The 21739-nt window shown below is 38.0% G+C and overlaps 1 non-coding gene and 1 pseudogene across 1 annotated transcript; both read left to right on the forward strand.

The window, feature by feature from the left end:
• Positions 1–20: 20 nt before the first annotated feature.
• LOC133148105 (5S ribosomal RNA) lies at positions 21–139 on the forward strand. Its single transcript, XR_009712322.1, has one exon. It is a non-coding gene; the product is annotated as a 5S ribosomal RNA (ribosomal RNA).
• Positions 140–418: 279 nt separating this feature from the next.
• Positions 419–533, forward strand: LOC133147815 (5S ribosomal RNA; annotated as a pseudogene).
• Positions 534–21739: the final 21206 nt, after the last annotated feature.

Genomic DNA, 21739 nt, shown 5'->3' on the forward strand with positions numbered 1-21739 from the left:
CGATTTTGAGTGTGATCACGGCTTACGGCCATACTACCCTGAGAACGCCCGATCTCGTCCGATCTCGGAAGCTAAGCACGGTCGGGCCTGGTTAGTACTTGGATGGGAGACCGCCTGGGAATACCAGGTGCTGTAAGCTTTATTTATTCATTTATTTATTTACTTACTTACTTACTTACTTACTTACTTACTTACTTACTTACTTACTTACTTACTTACTTACTTACTTACTTACTTACTTACTTACTTACTTACTTACTTACTTACTTACTTACTTACAACACCCATTACGTATGGCATTCGGAAACTGCAAACCGAGTTTAAACTCCGACATTGAAATTATAACCCGTGTTTCCAACCTATATTGGCGTCATCCGTAGCATTATATATAAAATGCACGATTTTGAGAGTGATCACGGTTTACGGCCATACTACCCTGAGAACTCCCGATCTCGTCCGATCTCGGAAGCTAAGCAGGGCCCTGGTTAGTACTTGAATGGGAAACCGCCTGGGAATACCGGGTGCTGTAAGCTTTATTTATTTATTTATTTATTTATGTATTTATTTTTTTATTTATTTACTTACTTACTTACTTACTTACTTACTTACTTACTTACTTACTTACTTACTTACTTACTTACTTACTTACTTACAACACCCATTACGTATGGCATTCGGAAACTGCAACCCGAGTTTAAACTCCGACATTGAAATTATAACCCGAGTTTCCAACCTATATAGTGGCGTCATCCGTAGCATTATATATAGAACTAGAATTTTGCAATTTCTGGAGAAATTGCGTGTGAAGGCGAAATGTATGAATAACTTTTTCGGGGAATGCTGCCGAACGATGTTGAAACGTGTTGAATTACTTGAGAAATGTAGAATATTTGGAGAATTTGTGGTGAATTTCAAATTTGAAAGTTTGGAATTTTTGGTAAGTGGGAAGTTGTGGAATAGGTAGGCAAAAGATGAACAGTTGAAAGTTGGAATGGGTTGAATCGGTTGAAAAATGTAGAAATTAGAGTAGAAAAACGAAATTTTGGAGAATTTGGTTGAATTTCGAATTTGGAATTTTTGGTAAGTGGGAAGTTGTGGAATAGGTAGGCAAAAGATGTACAGTTGAAAGTTGGAACGAGTTGAATCAGTTAAAAAATGTAGAAGTTAGAGCAAATGTTGAATCCCCATAGAGAATGAATGGGAAAATAAAAAAAAGCAATTGCGCCAAAATCTTTCTAAATTTGGAACAAAAAAAAAAAACGGCCTCAGGAGGTTCACTTTTGGGGTAAAAATGTCGAAACGGGTTAAATCAGACAAAAAACGAAAAAGTTAGCGCAAATGTAGCTATTTGGGCCACTCAGTGTTGAAATAAGGTCACTTCCGGTTTGATTCGGGTCACTTCCGGTCTAGTTTGGGTCACTTCCGGTTTATTTGGGTCACTTCCGGTTTAAAACAGGTCACTTCCGGTTTAGCTGAGGTCACTTCCGGTTTATTTGGGGTCATTTCCGGTCTAAATAGGTCACTTCCGGTTCATTTGGGGTCACTTCCGGTTTGATTTGGGGTCACTTCCGGTTTACCAGAGGTCACTTCCGGTCTATTTGGGGTCACTTCCGGTTTATTTGGGTCACTTCCGGTTTAATTTGGGTCACTTCCGGTTTAATTTGGGTCACTTCCGGTTCGTCTGAGGTCACTTCCGGTTTATTAGGGGTCATTTCCGGTCTAAAATGGTCACTTCCGGTACATTTGGGGTCACTTCCGGTTTGATTTGGGGTCACTTCCGGTTTACCTGAGGTCACCTCCGGTCTATTTGGGGTCACTTTCGGTTTGATTTGGGGCACTTCCGGTTCATTCTGGGTTCATTGGTGGCACTTCAGGGTCATCCAAGATGGCCGCCACACTGGAATTGGGGGTCAAGGGTTGAATTGTGTAAGCATAGTGGAAGTGGGGGTGAATGGGAGTGAATGTGGGAAGCATAGTGGAAGTGGGGGTGAATGGGAGTGAATGTGGTAAGCATAAGGTGAATAAGGGGAATAAATGTGGAACGGGTTGAATCGGTCGAAAAATGTAGAAATTAGAGTAGAAAAACGAAATTTTAGAGAATTTTGGTTGAATTTCAAATTTGAGAATTTGGAATTTTTGGTAAGTGGGAAGTTGTGGAATAGGTAGGCAAAAGATGAACAGTTGAAAGTTGGAACGGGTTGAATCGGTTGAAAAATGTAGAAATTAGAGTGGAATAACGGAATTTGAGAGAATTTTGGTTGAATTTCAAATTTGAAAATTTGGAACTTTTGGTAAGTGGGAAGTTGTGGAATAGGTAGGCAAAAGATGAACAGTTGAAAGTTGGAACGGGTTGAATCGGTTGAAAAATGTAGAAATTAGAGTGGAATAACGGAATTTGAGAGAATTTCGGTTGAATTTCAAATTTGAAAATTTGGAATTTTTGGTAAGTGGGAAGTTGTGGAATAGGTAGGCAAAAGATGAACAGTTGAAAGTTGGAATGGGTTGAATCGGTTGAAAAATGTAGAAGTTAGAGGTGAAAAACGAAATTTTGTGAAATGTCGAATGTGCCATTAAGAATGGATGGGGAAAAATTTGTCGGAATTTTGGGAATTTTGCGGAATCGGAAAATTTTCGGAATGAGAAAAATACAAGCACCCCTTTCCTGAATATTTGGAATACGTGAAAAGTGGAATGGAGTGAATCGGATGAATTATGTGAAAGATGAAACGGGACAAAAAAGTGAGGAGAATAAAATAGAAGAATAATAATAACTAGAATTTTGCAATTTCTGGAGAAATTGCGTGTGAAGGCGAAATGTATGAATAACTTTTTCGGGGAATGCTGCCGAACGATGTTGAAACGTGTTGAATTACTTGAGAAATGTAGAATATTTGGAGAATTTGTGGTGAATTTCAAAATTGAAAGTTTGGAATATTTGGTAAGTGGGAAGTTGTGGAATAGGTAGGCAAAAGATGAACAGTTGAAAGTTGGAATGGGTTGAATCGGTAGAAAAATTTAGAAGTTAGAGTAGAAAAACGAAATTTTGGAGAATTTGGTTGAATTTTAAATTTGGAATTGTTGGTAAGTGGGAAGTTGTGGAATAGGTAGGCAAAAGATGAACAGTTGAAAGTTGGAACGGGTTGAATCAGTTAAAAAATGTAGAAGTTAGAGCAAATGTTGAATCCCCATAGAGAATGAATGGGAAAATAAAAAAAAGCAATTGCGCCAAAATCTTTCTAGATTTGGAACAAAACCAAAAAAAACGGCCTCAGGAGGTTCACTTTTGGGGTAAAAATGTTGAAACGGGTTAAATCGGACAAAAAACGAAATAGTTAGCGCAAATGTAGCTATTTGGGGCACTTAGTGTTGAAATAAGGTCAATTCCGGCTTGATTCGGGTCATTTCCGGTCTAATTTGGGTCACTTCCGGTTTATTTGGGTCACTTCCGGTTTAATTTGGGTCACTTCCGGTTCATCTGAGGTCACTTCCGGTTTATTAGGGGTCATTTCCGGTCTAAAAAGGTCACTTCCGGTACATTTGGGGTCACTTCCGGTTTGCCTGAGGTCACTTCCGGTCTATTTGGGGTCACTTCCGGTCTATTTGGGGTCACTTCCGGTTTATTTGGGTCACTTCCGGTTTAATTTGGTTCACTTCCGGTTCGTCTGAGGTCACTTCCGGTTTATCAGGGGTCATTTCCGGTCTAAAAAGGTCACTTCCGGTACATTTGGGGTCACTTCCGGTTTGATTTGGGGTCACTTCCGGTTTACCTGAGGTCACTTCCGGTCTATTTGGGGTCACTTTCGGTTTGATTTGGGGCACTTCCGGTTCATTTTGGGTTCATTGGGGGCACTTGAGGGTCATCCAAGATGGCCACCACACTGGAATTGGGGGTCAAGGGTTGAATGTGTAAGCGTAGTGGAAGTGGGGGTGAATGGGAGTGAATGTGGGAAGCATAAGGTGAATAAATTTGGAATGGGTTGAATCGGTCGAAAAATGTAGAAATGAGAGTTGAAAAACTGAATTTTTGAGAATTTGGTTGAATTTCAAATTTGAAAATGTGGAATTTTTGGTAAGTGGGAAGTTGTGGAATAGGTAGGCAAAAGATGAACAGTTGAAAATTGGAATGGGTTGAATCGGTTGAAAAATGTAGAAATGAGAAGGGAAAAAGGAATTGGGTGTAAATTTCAAAATAAAAGATGTGAAGTATTTGGGAAGTTGTGGAATAGGTAGAAAAATGATGAACAGTTGAAAGTTGGAATGGGTTGAATCGGTTGAAAAATGTAGAAATTAGAGTACAAAAACGGAATTTGAGAGAATTTTGGTTGAATTTCAAAATAAAATATGTGAAGTTTTTGGTAAGTGGGAAGTTGTGGAATAGGTAGAAAAATGATGAACAGTTGAAAGTTGGAATGGGTTGAATCGGTTGAAAAATGTAGAAATGAGAAGGGAAAAGGAAATTGGGTGTGAATTTCAAAATAAAAGATGTGAAGTTTTTGGTAAGTGGGAAGTTGTGGAATAGGTAGAATAATGATGAACAGTTGAAAGTTGGAATGGGTTGAATCGGTTGAAAAATGTAGAAATGAGAAGGGAAAAGGAATTGGGTGTGAATTTCAAAATAAAAGATGTGAAGCTTTTGGTAAGTGGGAAGTTGTGGAATCGGTAGAAAAATGATGAACAGTTGAAAGTTGGAATGGGTTGAATCGGTTGAAAAATGTAGAAATTAGAGTAGAAAAACGAAATTTTAGAGAATTTTGGTTGAATTTCAAAATAAAAGATGTGAAGTTTTTGGTAAGTGGGACGTTGTGGAATAGGTAGGCAAAAGATGAACAGTTGAAAGTTGGAACGAGTTGAATCGGTTGAAAAATGTAGAAGTTAGAGGTGAAAAACGAAATTTTGTGAAAATTTGTCGGAATTTTTAACGTGAAAACGAGAAATTTTCGAATTTGGGAATTTTGGGAATGTCGAGAATCCTTCCGAATGTGATTAGAATGTGCTGAATGATGTGAATTTCAAATTGGAACGACGTAAATGTGAAATGTCGAATGTGCCATTAAGAATGAATGGGGAAAAATTTGTCGGAATTTTGGGAATTTTGCGGAATCGGAAAATTTTCGGAACGAGAAAAATATAAGCGCTCATGTCGTGAATATTTGGAATACGTGAAAAGTGGAATGGAGTGAATCGGATGAATTATGTGGAAGATGAAACGTGTCAAAAAAGTGTGGAGAATAAAATAGAAGAATAATAATAATAACTAGAATTTTGCAATTTCTGGAGAAATTGCGTGTGAAGGCGAAATGTATGAATAACTTTTTCGGGGAATGCTGCCGAGCGATGTTGAAACGTGTTGAATTACTTGAGAAATGTAGAATATTTGGAGAATTTGTGGTGAATTTCAAAATTGAAAGTTTGGAATATTTGGTAAGTGGGAAGTTGTGGAATAGGTAGGCAAAAGATGAACAGTTGAAAGTTGGAATGGGTTGAATCGGTAGAAAAATGTAGAAGTTAGAGTAGAAAAACGAAATTTTGGAGAATTTGGTTGAATTTTAAATTTGGAATTGTTGGTAAGTGGGAAGTTGTGGAATAGGTAGGCAAAAGATGAACAGTTGAAAGTTGGAACGGGTTGAATCAGTTAAAAAATGTAGAAGTTAGAGCAAATGTTGAATCCCCATAGAGAATGAATGGGAAAATAAAAAAAAGCAATTGCGCCAAAATCTTTCTAGATTTGGAACAAAACCAAAAAAAACGGCCTCAGGAGGTTCACTTTTGGGGTAAAAATGTTGAAACGGGTTAAATCGGACAAAAAACGAAGACGTTAGCGCAAATGTAGCTATTTGGGGCACTTAGTGTTGAAATAAGGTCACTTCCGGCTTGATTCGGGTCATTTCCGGTCTAATTTGGGTCACTTCCGGTTTATTTGGGTCACTTCCGGTTTAAAACAGGTCACTTCCGGTTTAGCTGAGGTCACTTCCGGTTTATTTGGGGTCATTTCCGGTTCATTTTGGGTCACTTCCGGTTTGATTTGGGGTCACTTCCGGTTTACCAGAGGTCACTTCCGGTCTATTTGGGGTCACTTCCGGTCTACTTGGGGTCACTTCCGGTTTATTTGGGTCACTTCCGGTTCGTCTGTGGTCACTTCCGGTTTATTAGGGGTCATTTCCGGTCTAAAAGGGTCACTTCCGGTACATTTGGGGTCACTTCCGGTTTGATTTGGGGTCACTTCCGGTTTACCAGAGGTCACTTCCGGTCTATTTGGGGTCACTTCCGGTCTATTTGGGGTCACTTCGGGTTTATTTGGGTCACTTCCGGTTTAATTTGGGTCACTTCCGGTTCGTCTGAGGTCACTTCCGGTTTATTAGGGGTCGTTTCCGGTCTAAAAAGGTCACTTCCGGTACATTTGGGGTCACTTCCGGTTTGATTTGGGGTCACTTCCGGTTTACCTGAGGTCACTTCCGGTCTATTTGGGGTCACTTTCGGTTTGATTTGGGGCACTTCCGTTTCATTCTGGGTTCATTGGTGGCACTTCAGGGTCATCCAAGATGGCCGCCACACTGGAATTGGGGGTCAAGGGTTGAATTGTGTAAGCATAGTGGAAGTGGGGGTGAATGGGAGTGAATGTGGGAAGCATAGTGGAAGTGGGGGTGAATGGGAGTGAATGTGGGAAGCATAAGGTGAATAAGGGGAATAAATGTGGAATGGGTTGAATCGGTCGAAAAATGTAGAAATTAGAGTAGAAAAACGAAATTTTAGAGAATTTTGGTTGAATTTCAAATTTGAGAATTTGGAATTTTTGGTAAGTGGGAAGTTGTGGAATAGGTAGGCAAAAGATGAACAGTTGAAAGTTGGAATGGGTTGAATCGGTTGAAAAATGTAGAAAGTAGAGTGGAATAACGGAATTTTAGAGAATTTTGGTTGAATTTCAAATTTGAAAATTTGGAATTTTTGGTAAGTGGGAAGTTGTGGAATAGGTAGGCAAAAAATGAACAGTTGAAAGTTGGAATGGGTTGAATCGGTTGAAAAATGTAGAAGTTAGAGGTGAAAAACGAAATTTTGTGAAATGTCGAATGTGCCATTAAGAATGGATGGGGAAAAATTTGTCGGAATTTTGGGAATTTTGCGGAATCGGAAAATTTTCGGAATGAGAAAAATACAAGCCACCCTTTCCTGAATATTTGGAATACGTGAAAAGTGGAATGGAGTGAATCGGATGAATTTTGTGAAAGAAGAAGCGGGACAGAAAAGTGAGGAGAATAAAATAGAAGAATAATAATAATAACTAGAATTTTGCAATTTCTGGAGAAATTGCGTGTGAAGGCGAAATGTATGAATAACTTTTTCGGGGAATGCTGCCGAACGATGTTGAAACGTGTTGAATTACTTGAGAAATGTAGAATATTTGGAGAATTTGTGGTGAATTTCAAAATTGAAAGTTTGGAATATTTGGTAAGTGGGAAGTTGTGGAATAGGTAGGCAAAAGATGAACAGTTGAAAGTTGGAATGGGTTGAATCGGTAGAAAAATGTAGAAGTTAGAGTAGAAAAACGAAATTTTGGAGAATTTGGTTGAATTTTAAATTTGGAATTGTTGGTAAGTGGGAAGTTGTGGAATAGGTAGGCAAAAGATGAACAGTTGAAAGTTGGAACGGGTTGAATCAGTTAAAAAATGTAGAAGTTAGAGCAAATGTTGAATCCCCATAGAGAATGAATGGGAAAATAAAAAAAAGCAATTGCGCCAAAATCTTTCTAAATTTGGAACAAAACCAAAAAAAACGGCCTCAGGAGGTTCACTTTTGGGGTAAAAATGTTGAAACGGGTTAAATCGGACAAAAAACGAAGACGTTAGCGCAAATGTAGCCATTTGGGGCACTTAGTGTTGAAATAAGGTCACTTCCGGCTTGATTCGGGTCATTTCCGGTGTAATTTGGGTAACTTCCGGTTTATTTGGGTCACTTCCGGTTTAAAATCGGTCACTTCCGGTTTAGCTGAGGTCACTTCCGGTTTATTTTGGGTCATTTCCGGTCTAAAAAGGTCACTTCCGGTTCATTTGGGGTCACTTCCGGTTTGATTTGGGGTCACTTCCGGTTTACCAGAGGTCACTTCCGGTCTATTTGGGGTCACTTCCGGTCTATTTGGGGTCACTTCCGGTTTATTTGGGTCACTTCCGGTTTAAAACAGGTCACTTCCGGTCTAGCTGAGGTCACTTCCGGTTTATTTGGGGTCATTTCCGGTCTAAAAAGGTAACTTCCGGTTCATTTTGGGTCACTTCCGGTTTGATTTGGGGTCACTTCCGGTTTACCTGAGGTCACTTCCGGTCTATTTGGGGTCACTTCCGGTCTATTTGGGGTCACTTCCGGTTTATTTGGGTCACTTCCGGTTTAATTTGGGTCACTTCCGGTTCGTCTGAGGTCACTTCCGGTTTATTAGGGGTCATTTCCGGTCTAAAAAGGCCACTTCCGGTACATTTGGGGTCACTTCCGGTTTGATTTGGGGTCACTTCCGGTTTACCTGAGGTCACTTCCGGTCTATTTGGGGTCACTTTCGGTTTGATCTGGGGCACTTCCGGTTCATTTTGGGTTCATTGGGGGCACTTGAGGGTCAATCCAAGATGGCCGCCACACTGGAATTGGGGGTCAAGGGTTGAATGTGTAGGCGTAGTGGAAGTGGGGGTGAATGGGAGTGAATGTGGGAAGCATAAGGTGAATGCATTTGGAATGGGTTGAATCGGTTGAAAAATGTAGAAATTAGAGTGGAATAACGGAATTTGAGAGAATTTTGGTTGAATTTCAAATTTGAGAATTTGGAATTTTTGGTAAGTGGGAAGTTGTGGAATAGGTAGGCAAAAGATGAACAGTTGAAAGTTGGAATGGGTTGAATCGGTTGAAAAATGTAGAAGTTAGAGGTGAAACACGAAATTTTGTGAAATGTGGAATGTGCCATTAAGAATGGATGGGGAAAAATTTGTCGGAATTTTGGGAATCTTGCGGAATCGGAAAATTTTCGGAATGAGAAAAATACAAGCGCTCATGTCGTGAATATTTGGAATACGTGAAAAGTGGAATGGAGTGAATCGGATGAATTTTGTGGAAGAAGAAGCGGGACAAAAAAGTGGCGGGAATAAAATAGAATAATAATAATAATAATAATAAAGTAAATGGAGTAGAATAACATATGTGTGAAGGCCTTCGCCTTCACACAACTAGAATTTTGCAATTTCTGGAGAAATTGCGTGTGAAGGCGAAATGTATGAATAACTTCTTCGGGGAATGCTGCCGAACGATGTTGAAACGTGTTGAATTACTTGAGAAATGTAGAATATTTGGAGAATTTGTGGTGAATTTCAAAATAAAAGATGTGAAGTTTTTGGTAAGTGGGAAGTTGTGGAATAGGTAGAAAAATGATGAACAGTTGAAAGTTGGAATGGGTTGAATCGGTTGAAAAATGTAGAAATGAGAAGGGAAAAGGGAATTGGGTGTGAATTTCAAAATAAAAGATGTGAAGTTTTTGGTAAGTGGGAAGTTGTGGAATAGGTAGAAAAATGATGAACAGTTGAAAGTTGGAATGGGTTGAATCGGTTGAAAAATGTAGAAATGAGAAGGGAAAAGGGAATTGAGTGTGAATTTCAAAATAAAAGATGTGAAGTTTTTGGTAAGTGGGAAGTTGTGGAATAGGTAGAAACATGATGAACAGTTGAAAGTTGGAATGGGTTGAATCGGTTGAAAAATGTAGAAATGAGAAGGGAAAAGGGAATTGGGTGTGAATTTCAAAATAAAAGATGTGAAGTTTTTGGTAAGTGGGAAGTTGTGGAATAGGTAGAAAAATAATGAACAGTTGAAAGTTGGAATGGGTTGAATCGGTTGAAAAATGTAGAAATGAGAAGGGAAAAGGGAATTGGGTTTGAATTTCAAAATAAAATATGTGAAGTTTTTGGTAAGTGGGAAGTTGTGGAATAGGTAGAAAAATGATGAACAGTTGAAAGTTGGAATGGGTTGAATCGGTTGAAAAATGTAGAAATGAGAAGGGAAAAGGGAATTGAGTGTGAATTTCAAAATAAAAGATGTGAAGTTCTTGGTAAGTGGGAAGTTGTGGAATAGGTAGAAAAATGATGAACAGTTGAAAGTTGGAATCGGTTGAATCGGTTGAAAAATGTAGAAATGAGAAGGGAAAAGGGAATTGGGTGTGAATTTCAAAATAAAAGATGTGAAGTTTTTGGTGAGTGGGAAGTTGTGGAATAGGTAGAAAAATGATGAACAGTTGAAAGTTGGAATGGGTTGAATCGGTTGAAAAATGTAGAAATGAGAAGGGAAAAGGAATTGGGTGTGAATTTCAAAATAAAAGATGTGAAGTATTTGGGAAGTTGTGGAATAGGTAGAAAAATGATGAACAGTTGAAAGTTGGAATGGGTTGAATCGGTTGAAAAATGTAGAAATTAGAGTACAAAAACGGAATTTGAGAGAATTTTGGTTGAATTTCAAAATAAAAGATGTGAAGTTTTTGGTAAGTGGGAAGTTGTGGAATAGGTAGAAAAATGATGAACAGTTGAAAGTTGGAATGGGTTGAATCGGTTGAAAAATGTAGAAATGAGAAGGGAAAAGGAAATTGGGTGTGAATTTTAAAATATAAGATGTGAAGTTTTTGGTAAGTGGGAAGTTGTGGAATAGGTAGAAAAATGATGAACAGTTGAAAGTTGGAATGGGTTGAATCGGTTGAAAAATGTAGAAATGAGAAGGGAAAAAGGAATTGGGTGTGAATTTCAAAATAAAAGATGTGAAGTTTTTGGTAAGTGGGAAGTTGTGGAATAGGTAGAAAAATGATGAACAGTTGAAAGTTGGAATGGGTTGAATCGGTTGAAAAATGTAGAAATGAGAAGGGAAAAGGAATTGGGTGTGAATTTCAAAATAAAAGATTTGAAGCTTTTGGTAAGTGGGAAGTTGTGGAATCAGTAGAAAAATAATGAACAGTTGAAAGTTGGAATGGGTTGAATCGGTTGAAAAATGTAGAAATTAGAGTAGAAAAACGAAATTTTAGAGAATTTTGGTTGAATTTCAAAATAAAAGGTGTGAAGTTTTTGGTAAGTGGGACGTTGTGGAATAGGTAGGCAAAAGATGAACAGTTGAAAGTTGGAACGAGTTGAATCGGTTGAAAAATGTAGAAGTTAGAGGTGAAAAACGAAATTTTGTGAAAATTTGTCGGAATTTTTAACGTGAAAACGTGAAATTTTCGAATTTGGGAATTTTGGGAATGTCGAGAATCCTTCCGAATGTGATTAGAATGTGCTGAATGATGTGAATTTCAAATTGGAACGACGTAAATGTGAAATGTCGAATGTGCCATTAAGAATGAATGGGGAAAAATTTGTCGGAATTTTGGGAATTTTGCGGAATCGGAAAATTTTCGGAACGAGAAAAATACAAGCGCTCGTCGCGTGAATATTTGGAATACGTGAAAAGTGGAATGGAGTGAATCGGATGAATTATGTGGAAGATGAAACGTGTCAAAAAAGTGTGGAGAATAAAAGAGAATAATAATAATAATAGAGAATGGTGTAGAATAACATATGTGTGAAGGCCTTCGCCTTCACACAACTAGAATTTTGCAATTTCTGGAGAAATTGCGTGTGAAGGCGAAATGTATGAATAACTTCTTCGGGGAATGCTGCCGAACGATGTTGAAACGTGTTGAATTACTTGAGAAATGTAGAATATTTGGAGAATTTGTGGCGAATTTCAAAATAAAAGATGTGAAGTTTTTGGTAAGTGGGAAGTTGTGGAATAGGTCGAAAAATGATGAACAGTTGAAAGTTGGAATGGGTTGAATCGGTTGAAAAATGTAGAAATGAGAAGGGAAAAAGGAATTGGGTGTGAATTTCAAAATAAAAGATGTGAAGGTTTTGGGAAGTTGTGGAATAGGTCGAAAAATGATGAACAGTTGAAAGTTGGAATGGGTTGAATCGGTTGAAAAATGTAGAAATGAGAAGGGAAAAGGGAATTGGGTGTGAATTTCAAAATAAAAGATGTGAAGTTTTTGGTAAGTGGGAAGTTGTGGAATAGGTAGAAAAATGATGAACAGTTGAAAGTTGGAATGGGTTGAATCGGTTGAAAAATGTAGAAATGAGAAGGGAAAAGTGAATTGGGTGTGAATTTCAAAATAAAAGATGTGAAGTTTTTGGTAAGTGGGAAGTTGTGGAATAGGTAGAAAAATGATGAACAGTTGAAAGTTGGAATGGGTTGAATCGGTTGAAAAATGTAGAAATGAGAAGGGAAAAGGAAATTGGGTGTGAATTTCAAAATAAAAGATGTGAAGTTTTTGGTAAGTGGGAAGTTGTGGAATAGGTAGAAAAATGATGAACAGTTGAAAGTTGGAATGGGTTGAATCGGTTGAAAAATGTAGAAATGAGAAGGGAAAAAGGAATTGGGTGTGAATTTCAAAATAAAAGATGTGAAGTTTTTGGTAAGTGGGAAGTTGTGGAATAGGTAGAAAAATGATGAACAGTTGAAAGTTGGAATGGGTTGAATCGGTTGAAAAATGTAGAAATGAGAAGGGAAAAGGAATTGGGTGTGAATTTCAAAATAAAAGATTTGAAGCTTTTGGTAAGTGGGAAGTTGTGGAATCAGTAGAAAAATAATGAACAGTTGAAAGTTGGAATGGGTTGAATCGGTTGAAAAATGTAGAAATTAGAGTAGAAAAACGAAATTTTAGAGAATTTTGGTTGAATTTCAAAATAAAAGATGTGAAGTTTTTGGTAAGTGGGACGTTGTGGAATAGGTAGGCAAAAGATGAACAGTTGAAAGTTGGAACGAGTTGAATCGGTTGAAAAATGTAGAAGTTAGAGGTGAAAAACGAAATTTTGTGAAAATTTGTCGGAATTTTTAACGTGAAAACGTGAAATTTTCGAATTTGGGAATTTTGGGAATGTCGAGAATCCTTCCGAATGTGATTAGAATGTGCTGAATGATGTGAATTTCAAATTGGAACGACGTAAATGTGAAATGTCGAATGTGCCATTAAGAATGAATGGGGAAAAATTCGTCGGAATTTTGGGAATTTTGCGGAATCGGAAAATTTTCGGAACGAGAAAAATACAAGCGCTCGTCGCGTGAATATTTGGAATACGTGAAAAGTGGAATGGAGTGAATCGGATGAATTATGTGGAAGATGAAACGTGTCAAAAAAGTGTGGAGAATAAAAGAGAATAATAATAATAATAGAGAATGGTGTAGAATAACATATGTGTGAAGGCCTTCGCCTTCACACAATAACTAGAATTTTGCAATTTCTGGAGAAATTGCGTGTGAAGGCGAAATGTATGAATAACTTTTTCGGGGAATGCTGCCGAACGATGTTGAAACGTGTTGAATTACTTGAGAAATGTAGAATATTTGGAGAATTTGTGGTGAATTTCAAAATTGAAAGTTTGGAATATTTGGTAAGTGGGAAGTTGTGGAATAGGTAGGCAAAAGATGAACAGTTGAAAGTTGGAATGGGTTGAATCGGTAGAAAAATGTAGAAGTTAGAGTAGAAAAAGGAAATTTTGGAGAATTTGGTTGAATTTTAAATTTGGAATTGTTGGTAAGTGGGAAGTTGTGGAATAGGTAGGCAAAAGATGAACAGTTGAAAGTTGGAACGGGTTGAATCAGTTAAAAAATGTAGAAGTTAGAGCAAATGTTGAATCCCCATAGAGAATGAATGGGAAAATAAAAAAAAGCAATTGCGCCAAAATCTTTCTAAATTTGGAACAAAACCAAAAAAAACGGCCTCAGGAGGTTCACTTTTGGGGTAAAAATGTTGAAACGGGTTAAATCGGACAAAAAACGAAGACGTTAGCGCAAATGTAGCTATTTGGGGCACTTAGTGTTGAAATAAGGTCACTTCCGGCTTGATTCGGGTCACTTCCGGTCTAGTTTGGGTCACTTCCGGTTTATTTGGGTCACTTCCGGTTTAAAACAGGTCACTTCCGGTTTAGCTGAGGTCACTTCCGGTTTATTTGGGGTCATTTCTGGTCTAAAAAGGTCACTTCCGGTTCATTTGGGGTCACTTCCGGTTTGATTTGGGGTCACTTCCGGTTTACCAGAGGTCACTTCCGGTCTATTTGGGGTAACTTCCGGTCTATTTGGCGTCACTTCCGGTTTATTTGGGTCACTTCCGGTTTAATTTGGGTCACTTCCGGTTCGTCTGAGGTCACTTCCGGTTTATTAGGGGTCATTTCCGGTCTAAAAAGGTCACTTCCTGTACATTTGGGGTCACTTCCGGTTTGATTTGGGGTCACTTCCGGTTTACCTGAGGTCACTTCCGGTCTATTTGGGGTCACTTTCGGTTTGATTTGGGGCACTTCCGGTTCATTCTGGGTTCATTGGTGGCACTTCAGGGTCATCCAAGATGGCCGCCACACTGGAATTGGGGGTCAAGGGTTGAATTGTGTAAGCATAGTGGAAGTGGGGGTGAATGGGAGTGAATGTGGGAAGCATAGTGGAAGTGGGGGTGAATGGGAGTGAATGTGGTAAGCATAAGGTGAATAAGGGGAATAAATGTGGAATGGGTTGAATCGGTCGAAAAATGTAGAAATTAGAGTAGAAAAACGAAATTTTAGAGAATTTTGGTTGAATTTCAAATTTGAGAATTTGGAATTTTTGGTAAGTGGGAAGTTGTGGAATAGGTAGGCAAAAGATGAACAGTTGAAAGTTGGAACGGGTTGAATCGGTTGAAAAATGTAGAAATTAGAGTGGAATAACGGAATTTGAGAGAATTTTGGTTGAATTTCAAATTTGAAAATTTGGAACTTTTGGTAAGTGGGAAGTTGTGGAATAGGTAGGCAAAAGATGAACAGTTGAAAGTTGGAACGGGTTGAATCGGTTGAAAAATGTAGAAATTAGAGTGGAATAACGGAATTTGAGAGAATTTTGGTTGAATTTCAAATTTGAAAATTTGGAATTTTTGGTAAGTGGGAAGTTGTGGAATAGGTAGGCAAAAGATGAACAGTTGAAAGTTGGAATGGGTTGAATCGGTTGAAAAATGTAGAAGTTAGAGGTGAAAAACGAAATTTTGTGAAATGTCGAATGTGCCATTAAGAATGGATGGGGAAAAATTTGTCGGAATTTTGGGAATTTTGCGGAATCGGAAAATTTTCGGAATGAGAAAAATACAAGCCACCCTTTCCTGAATATTTGGAATACGTGAAAAGTGGAATGGAGTGAATCGGATGAATTATGTGAAAGATGAAACGGGACAAAAAAGTGAGGAGAATAAAATAGAAGAATAATAATAACTAGAATTTTGCAATTTCTGGAGAAATTGCGTGTGAAGGCGAAATGTATGAATAACTTTTTCGGGGAATGCTGCCGAACGATGTTGAAACGTGTTGAATTACTTGAGAAATGTAGAATATTTGGAGAATTTGTGGTGAATTTCAAAATTGAAAGTTTGGAATATTTGGTAAGTGGGAAGTTGTGGAATAGGTAGGCAAAAGATGAACAGTTGAAAGTTGGAATGGGTTGAATCGGTAGAAAAATGTAGAAGTTAGAGTAGAAAAAGGAAATTTTGGAGAATTTGGTTGAATTTTAAATTTGGAATTGTTGGTAAGTGGGAAGTTGTGGAATAGGTAGGCAAAAGATGAACAGTTGAAAGTTGGAACGGGTTGAATCAGTTAAAAAATGTAGAAGTTAGAGCAAATGTTGAATCCCCATAGAGAATGAATGGGAAAATAAAAAAAAGCAATTGCGCCAAAATCTTTCTAAATTTGGAACAAAACCAAAAAAAACGGCCTCAGGAGGTTCACTTTTGGGGTAAAAATGTTGAAACGGGTTAAATCGGACAAAAAACGAAGACGTTAGCGCAAATGTAGCTATTTGGGGCACTTAGTGTTGAAATAAGGTCACTTCCGGCTTGATTCGGGTCACTTCCGGTCTAGTTTGGGTCACTTCCGGTTTATTTGGGTCACTTCCGGTTTAAAACAGGTCACTTCCGGTTTAGCTGAGGTCACCCGGTTTATTTGGGGTCATTTCTGGTCTAAAAAGGTCACTTCCGGTTCATTTGGGGTCACTTCCGGTTTGATTTGGGGTCACTTCCGGTTTACCAGAGGTCACTTCCGGTCTATTTGGGGTAACTTCCGGTCTATTTGGCGTCACTTCCGGTTTATTTGGGTCACTTCCGGTTTAATTTGGGTCACTTCCGGTTCGTCTGAGGTCACTTCCGGTTTATTAGGGGTCATTTCCGGTCTAAAAAGGTCACTTCCTGTACATTTGGGGTCACTTCCGGTTTGATTTGGGGTCACTTCCGGTTTACCTGAGGTCACTTCCGGTCTATTTGGGGTCACTTTCGGTTTGATTTGGGGCACTTCCGGTTCATTCTGGGTTCATTGGTGGCACTTCAGGGTCATCCAAGATGGCCGCCACACTGGAATTGGGGGTCAAGGGTTGAATTGTGTAAGCATAGTGGAAGTGGGGGTGAATGGGAGTGAATGTGGGAAGCATAGTGGAAGTGGGGGTGAATGGGAGTGAATGTGGTAAGCATAAGGTGAATAAGGGGAATAAATGTGGAATGGGTTGAATCGGTCGAAAAATGTAGAAATTAGAGTAGAAAAACGAAATTTTAGAGAATTTTGGTTGAATTTCAAATTTGAGAATTTGGAATTTTTGGTAAGTGGGAAGTTGTGGAATAGGTAGGCAAAAGATGAACAGTTGAAAGTTGGAACGGGTTGAATCGGTTGAAAAATGTAGAAATTAGAGTGGAATAACGGAATTTGAGAGAATTTTGGTTGAATTTCAAATTTGAAAATTTGGAACTTTTGGTAAGTGGGAAGTTGTGGAATAGGTAGGCAAAAGATGAACAGTTGAAAGTTGGAACGGGTTGAATCGGTTGAAAAATGTAGAAATTAGAGTGGAATAACGGAATTTGAGAGAATTTTGGTTGAATTTCAAATTTGAAAATTTGGAATTTTTGGTAAGTGGGAAGTTGTGGAATAGGTAGGCAAAAGATGAACAGTTGAAAGTTGGAATGGGTTGAATCGGTTGAAAAATGTAGAAGTTAGAGGTGAAAAACGAAATTTTGTGAAATGTCGAATGTGCCATTAAGAATGGATGGGGAAAAATTTGTCGGAATTTTGGGAATTTTGCGGAATCGGAAAATTTTCGGAATGAGAAAAATACAAGCCACCCTTTCCTGAATATTTGGAATACGTGAAAAGTGGAATGGAGTGAATCGGATGAATTATGTGAAAGATGAAACGGGACAAAAAAGTGAGGAGAATAAAATAGAAGAATAATAATAACTAGAATTTTGCAATTTCTGGAGAAATTGCGTGTGAAGGCGAAATGTATGAATAACTTTTTCGGGGAATGCTGCCGAACGATGTTGAAACGTGTTGAATTACTTGAGAAATGTAGAATATTTGGAGAATTTGTGGTGAATTTCAAAATAAAAGATGTGAAGTTTTTGGTAAGTTGTGGAATAGGTAGAAAAATGATGAACAGTTGAAAGTTGGAATGGGTTGAATCGGTTGAAAAATGTAGAAATGAGAAGGGAAAAAGGAATTGGGTGTGAATTTCAAAATAAAAGATGTGAAGGTTTTGGGAAGTTGTGGAATAGGTCGAAAAATGATGAACAGTTGAAAGTTGGAATGGGTTGAATCGGTTGAAAAATGTAGAAATGAGAAGGGAAAAGGGAATTGGGTGTGAATTTCAAAATAAAAGATGTGAAGTTTTTGGTAAGTGGGAAGTTGTGGAATAGGTAGAAAAATGATGAACAGTTGAAAGTTGGAATGGGTTGAATCGGTTGAAAAATGTAGAAATGAGAAGGGAAAAGGGAATTGGGTGTGAATTTCAAAATAAAAGATGTGAAGTTTTTGGTAAGTGGGAAGTTGTGGAATAGGTAGAAAAATGATGAACAGTTGAAAGTTGGAATGGGTTGAATCGGTTGAAAAATGTAGAAATGAGAAGGGAAAAGGGAATTGAGTGTGAATTTCAAAATAAAAGATGTGAAGTTTTTGGTAAGTGGGAAGTTGTGGAATAGGTAGAAAAATGATGAACAGTTGAAAGTTGGAATGGGTTGAATCGGTTGAAAAATGTAGAAATGAGAAGGGAAAAGGGAATTGGGTGTGAATTTCAAAATAAAAGATGTGAAAATTTTTGGTAAGTGGGAAGTTGTGGAATAGGTAGAAAAATGATGAACAGTTGAAAGTTGGAATGGGTTGAATCGGTTGAAAAATGTAGAAATGAGAAGGGAAAAGGGAATTGGGTGTGAATTTCAAAATAAAAGATGTGAAGTTTTTGGTAAGTGGGAAGTTGTGGAATAGGTAGAAAAATGATGAACAGTTGAAAGTTGGAATGGGTTGAATCGGTTGAAAAATGTAGAAATGAGAAGGGAAAAGGGAATTGAGTGTGAATTTCAAAATAAAAGATGTGAAGTTTTTGGTAAGTGGGAAGTTGTGGAATAGGTAGAAAAATGATGAACAGTTGAAAGTTGGAATGGGTTGAATCGGTTGAAAAATGTAGAAATGAGAAGGGAAAAGGGAATTGGGTGTGAATTTCAAAATAAAAGATGTGAAGTTTTTGGTAAGTGGGAAGTTGTGGAATAGGTAGAAAAATGATGAACAGTTGAAAGTTGGAATGGGTTGAATCGGTTGAAAAATGTAGAAATGAGAAGGGAAAAAGGAATTGGGTGTGAATTTCAAAATAAAAGATGTGAAGTATTTGGGAAGTTGTGGAATAGGTAGAAAAATGATGAACAGTAGAAAGTTGGAATGGGTTGAATCGGTTGAAAAATGTAGAAATTAGAGTACAAAAACGGAATTTGAGAGAATTTTGGTTGAATTTCAAAATAAAAGATGTGAAGTTTTTGGTAAGTGGGAAGTTGTGGAATAGGTAGAAAAATGATGAACAGTTGAAAGTTGGAATGGGTTGAATCGGTTGAAAAATGTAGAAATGAGAAGGGAAAAGGAAATTGGGTGTGAATTTCAAAATAAAAGATGTGAAGTTTTTGGTTAGTGGGAAGTTGTGGAATAGGTAGAAAAATGATGAACAGTTGAAAGTTAGAATGGGTTGAATCGGTTGAAAAATGTAGAAATGAGAAGGGAAAAGGAATTGGGTGTGAATTTCAAAATAAAAGATGTGAAGCTTTTGGTAAGTGGGAAGTTGTGGAATCGGTAGAAAAGTAATGAACAGTTGAAAGTTGGAATGGGTTGAATCGGTTGAAAAATGTAGAAATTAGAGTGGAAAAACGAAATTTTAGAGAATTTTGGTTGAATTTCAAAATAAAAGATGTGAAGTTTTTGGGAAGTGGGACGTTGTGGAATAGGTAGGCAAAAGATGAACAGTTGAAAGTTGGAACGAGTTGAATCGGTTGAAAAATGTAGAAGTTAGAGCTGAAAAACGAAATTTTGTGAAAATTTGTCGGAATTTTTAACGTGAAAACGTGAAATTTTTGAATTTGGGAATTTTGGGAATGTCGAGAATCCTTCCGAATGTGATTAGAATGTGCTGAATGATGTGAATTTCAAATTGGAACGACGTAAACGTGAAATGTCGAATGTGCCATTAAGAATGAATGGGGAAAAATTTGTCGGAATTTGGGGAATTTTGCGGAATCGGAAAATGTTCGGAATGAGAAAAATACAAGCCACCCTTTCCTGAATATTTGGAATACGTGAAAAGTGGAATGGAGTGAATCGGGTGAATTTTGTGAAAGAAGAAGCGGGACAAAAAAGTGAGGAGAATAAAATATAAAAATAATAATAATAAAGTGAATGGAGTAGAATAACATAAGTGTGAAGGCCTTCGCCTTCACACAACTAGAATTTTGCAATTTCTGGAGAAATTGCGTGTGAAGGCGAAATGTATGAATAACTTTTTCGGGGAATGCTGCCGAACGATGTTGAAACGTGTTCAATTACTTGAGAAATGTAGAATATTTGGAGAATTTGTAGTGAATTTCAAAATTGAAAGTTTGGAATATTTGGTAAGTGGGAAGTTGTGGAATAGGTAGGCAAAAGATGAACAGTTGAAAGTTGGAATGGGTTGAATCGGTTGAAAAATGTAGAAATTAGAGTAGAAAAACGAAATTTTGGAGAATTTGGTTGAATTTCGAATTTTTGGTAAGTGGGAAGTTGTGGAATAGGTAGGCAAAAGATGTACAGTTGAAAGTTGGAACGGGTTGAATCAGTTAAAAAATGTAGAAGTTAGAGCAAATGTTGAATCCCCATAGAGAATGAATGGGAAAATAAAAAAAAGCAATTGCGCCAAAATCTTTCTAAATTTGGAACAAAACAAAAAAAAACAGCCTCAGGAGGTTCACTTTTGGGGTAAAAATGTTGAAACGGGTTAAATCGGACAAAAAACGAAGACGTTAGCGCAAATGTAGCTATTTGGGGAACTTAGTGTTGAAATAAGGTCACTTCCGGCTTGATTCGGGTCATTTCCGGTCTAATTTGGGTCACTTCCGGTTTATTTGGGTCACTTCCGGTTTAAAACAGGTCACTTCCGGTTTAGCTGAGGTCACTTCCGGTTTATTTGGGGTCATTTCCGGTCTAAAAAGGTAACTTCCGGTTCATTTGGGGTCACTTCCGGTTTGATTTGGGGTCACTTCCGGTTTACCAGAGGTCACTTCCGGTCTATTTGGGGTCACTTCCGGTCTATTTAGGGTCACTTCCGGTTTATTTGGGTCACTTCCGGTTTAATTTGTGTCACTTCCGGTTCGTCTGTGGTCACTTCCGGTTTATTAGGGGTCATTTCCGGTCTAAAAGGGTCACTTCCGGTACATTTGGGGTCACTTCCGGTTTGATTTGGGGTCACTTCCGGTTTACCAGAGGTAACTTCCGGTCTATTTGGGGTCACTTCCGGTCTATTTGGGGTCACTTCCGGTTTATTTGGGTCACTTCCGGTTTAATTTGGGTCACTTCCGGTTCGTCTGTGGTCACTTCCGGTTTATTAGGGGTCATTTCCGGTCTAAAAGGGTCACTTCCGGTACATTTGGGGTCACTTCCGGTTTGATTTGGGGTCACTTCCGGTTTACCTGAGGTCACTTCAGGTCTATTTGGGGTCACTTTCGGTTTGATTTGGGGCACTTCCGGTTCATTTTGGGTTCATTGGGGGCACTTGAGGGTCAATCCAAGATGGCCGCCACACTGGAATTGGGGGTCAAGGGTTGAATGTGTAAGCATAGTGGAAGTGGGGGTGAATGGGAGTGAATGTGGGAAGCATAAGGTGAATGCATTTGGAATGGGTTGAATCGGTCGAAAAATGTAGAAATTAGAGTAGAAAAACGAAATTTTAGAGAATTTTGGTTGAATTTCAAATTTGAGAATTTGGAATTTTTGGTAAGTGGGAAGTTGTGGAATAGGTAGGCAAAAGATGAACAGTTGAAAGTTGGAACGGGTTGAATCGGTTGAAAAATGTAGAAATTAGAGTGGAATAACGGAATTTGAGAGAATTTTGGTTGAATTTCAAATTTGAAAATTTGGAATTTTTGGTAAGTGGGAAGTTGTGGAATAGGTAGGCAAAAGATGAACAGTTGAAAGTTGGAATGGGTTGAATCGGTTGAAAAATGTAGAAGTTAGAGGTGAAAAACGAAATTTTGTGAAATGTCGAATGTGCCATTAAGAATGGATGGGGAAAAATTTGTCGGAATTTTGGGAATTTTGCGGAATCGGAAAATTTTCGGAATGAGAAAAATACAAGCCACCCTTTCCTGAATATTTGGAATACGTGAAAAGTGGAATGGAGTGAATCGGATGAATTTTGTGAAAGAAGAAGCGGG

The sequence above is a fragment of the Syngnathus typhle genome, unplaced genomic scaffold (assembly GCF_033458585.1).
Source record: "Syngnathus typhle isolate RoL2023-S1 ecotype Sweden unplaced genomic scaffold, RoL_Styp_1.0 HiC_scaffold_42, whole genome shotgun sequence".
Taxonomy (NCBI): Eukaryota; Metazoa; Chordata; class Actinopteri; order Syngnathiformes; family Syngnathidae; genus Syngnathus; species Syngnathus typhle.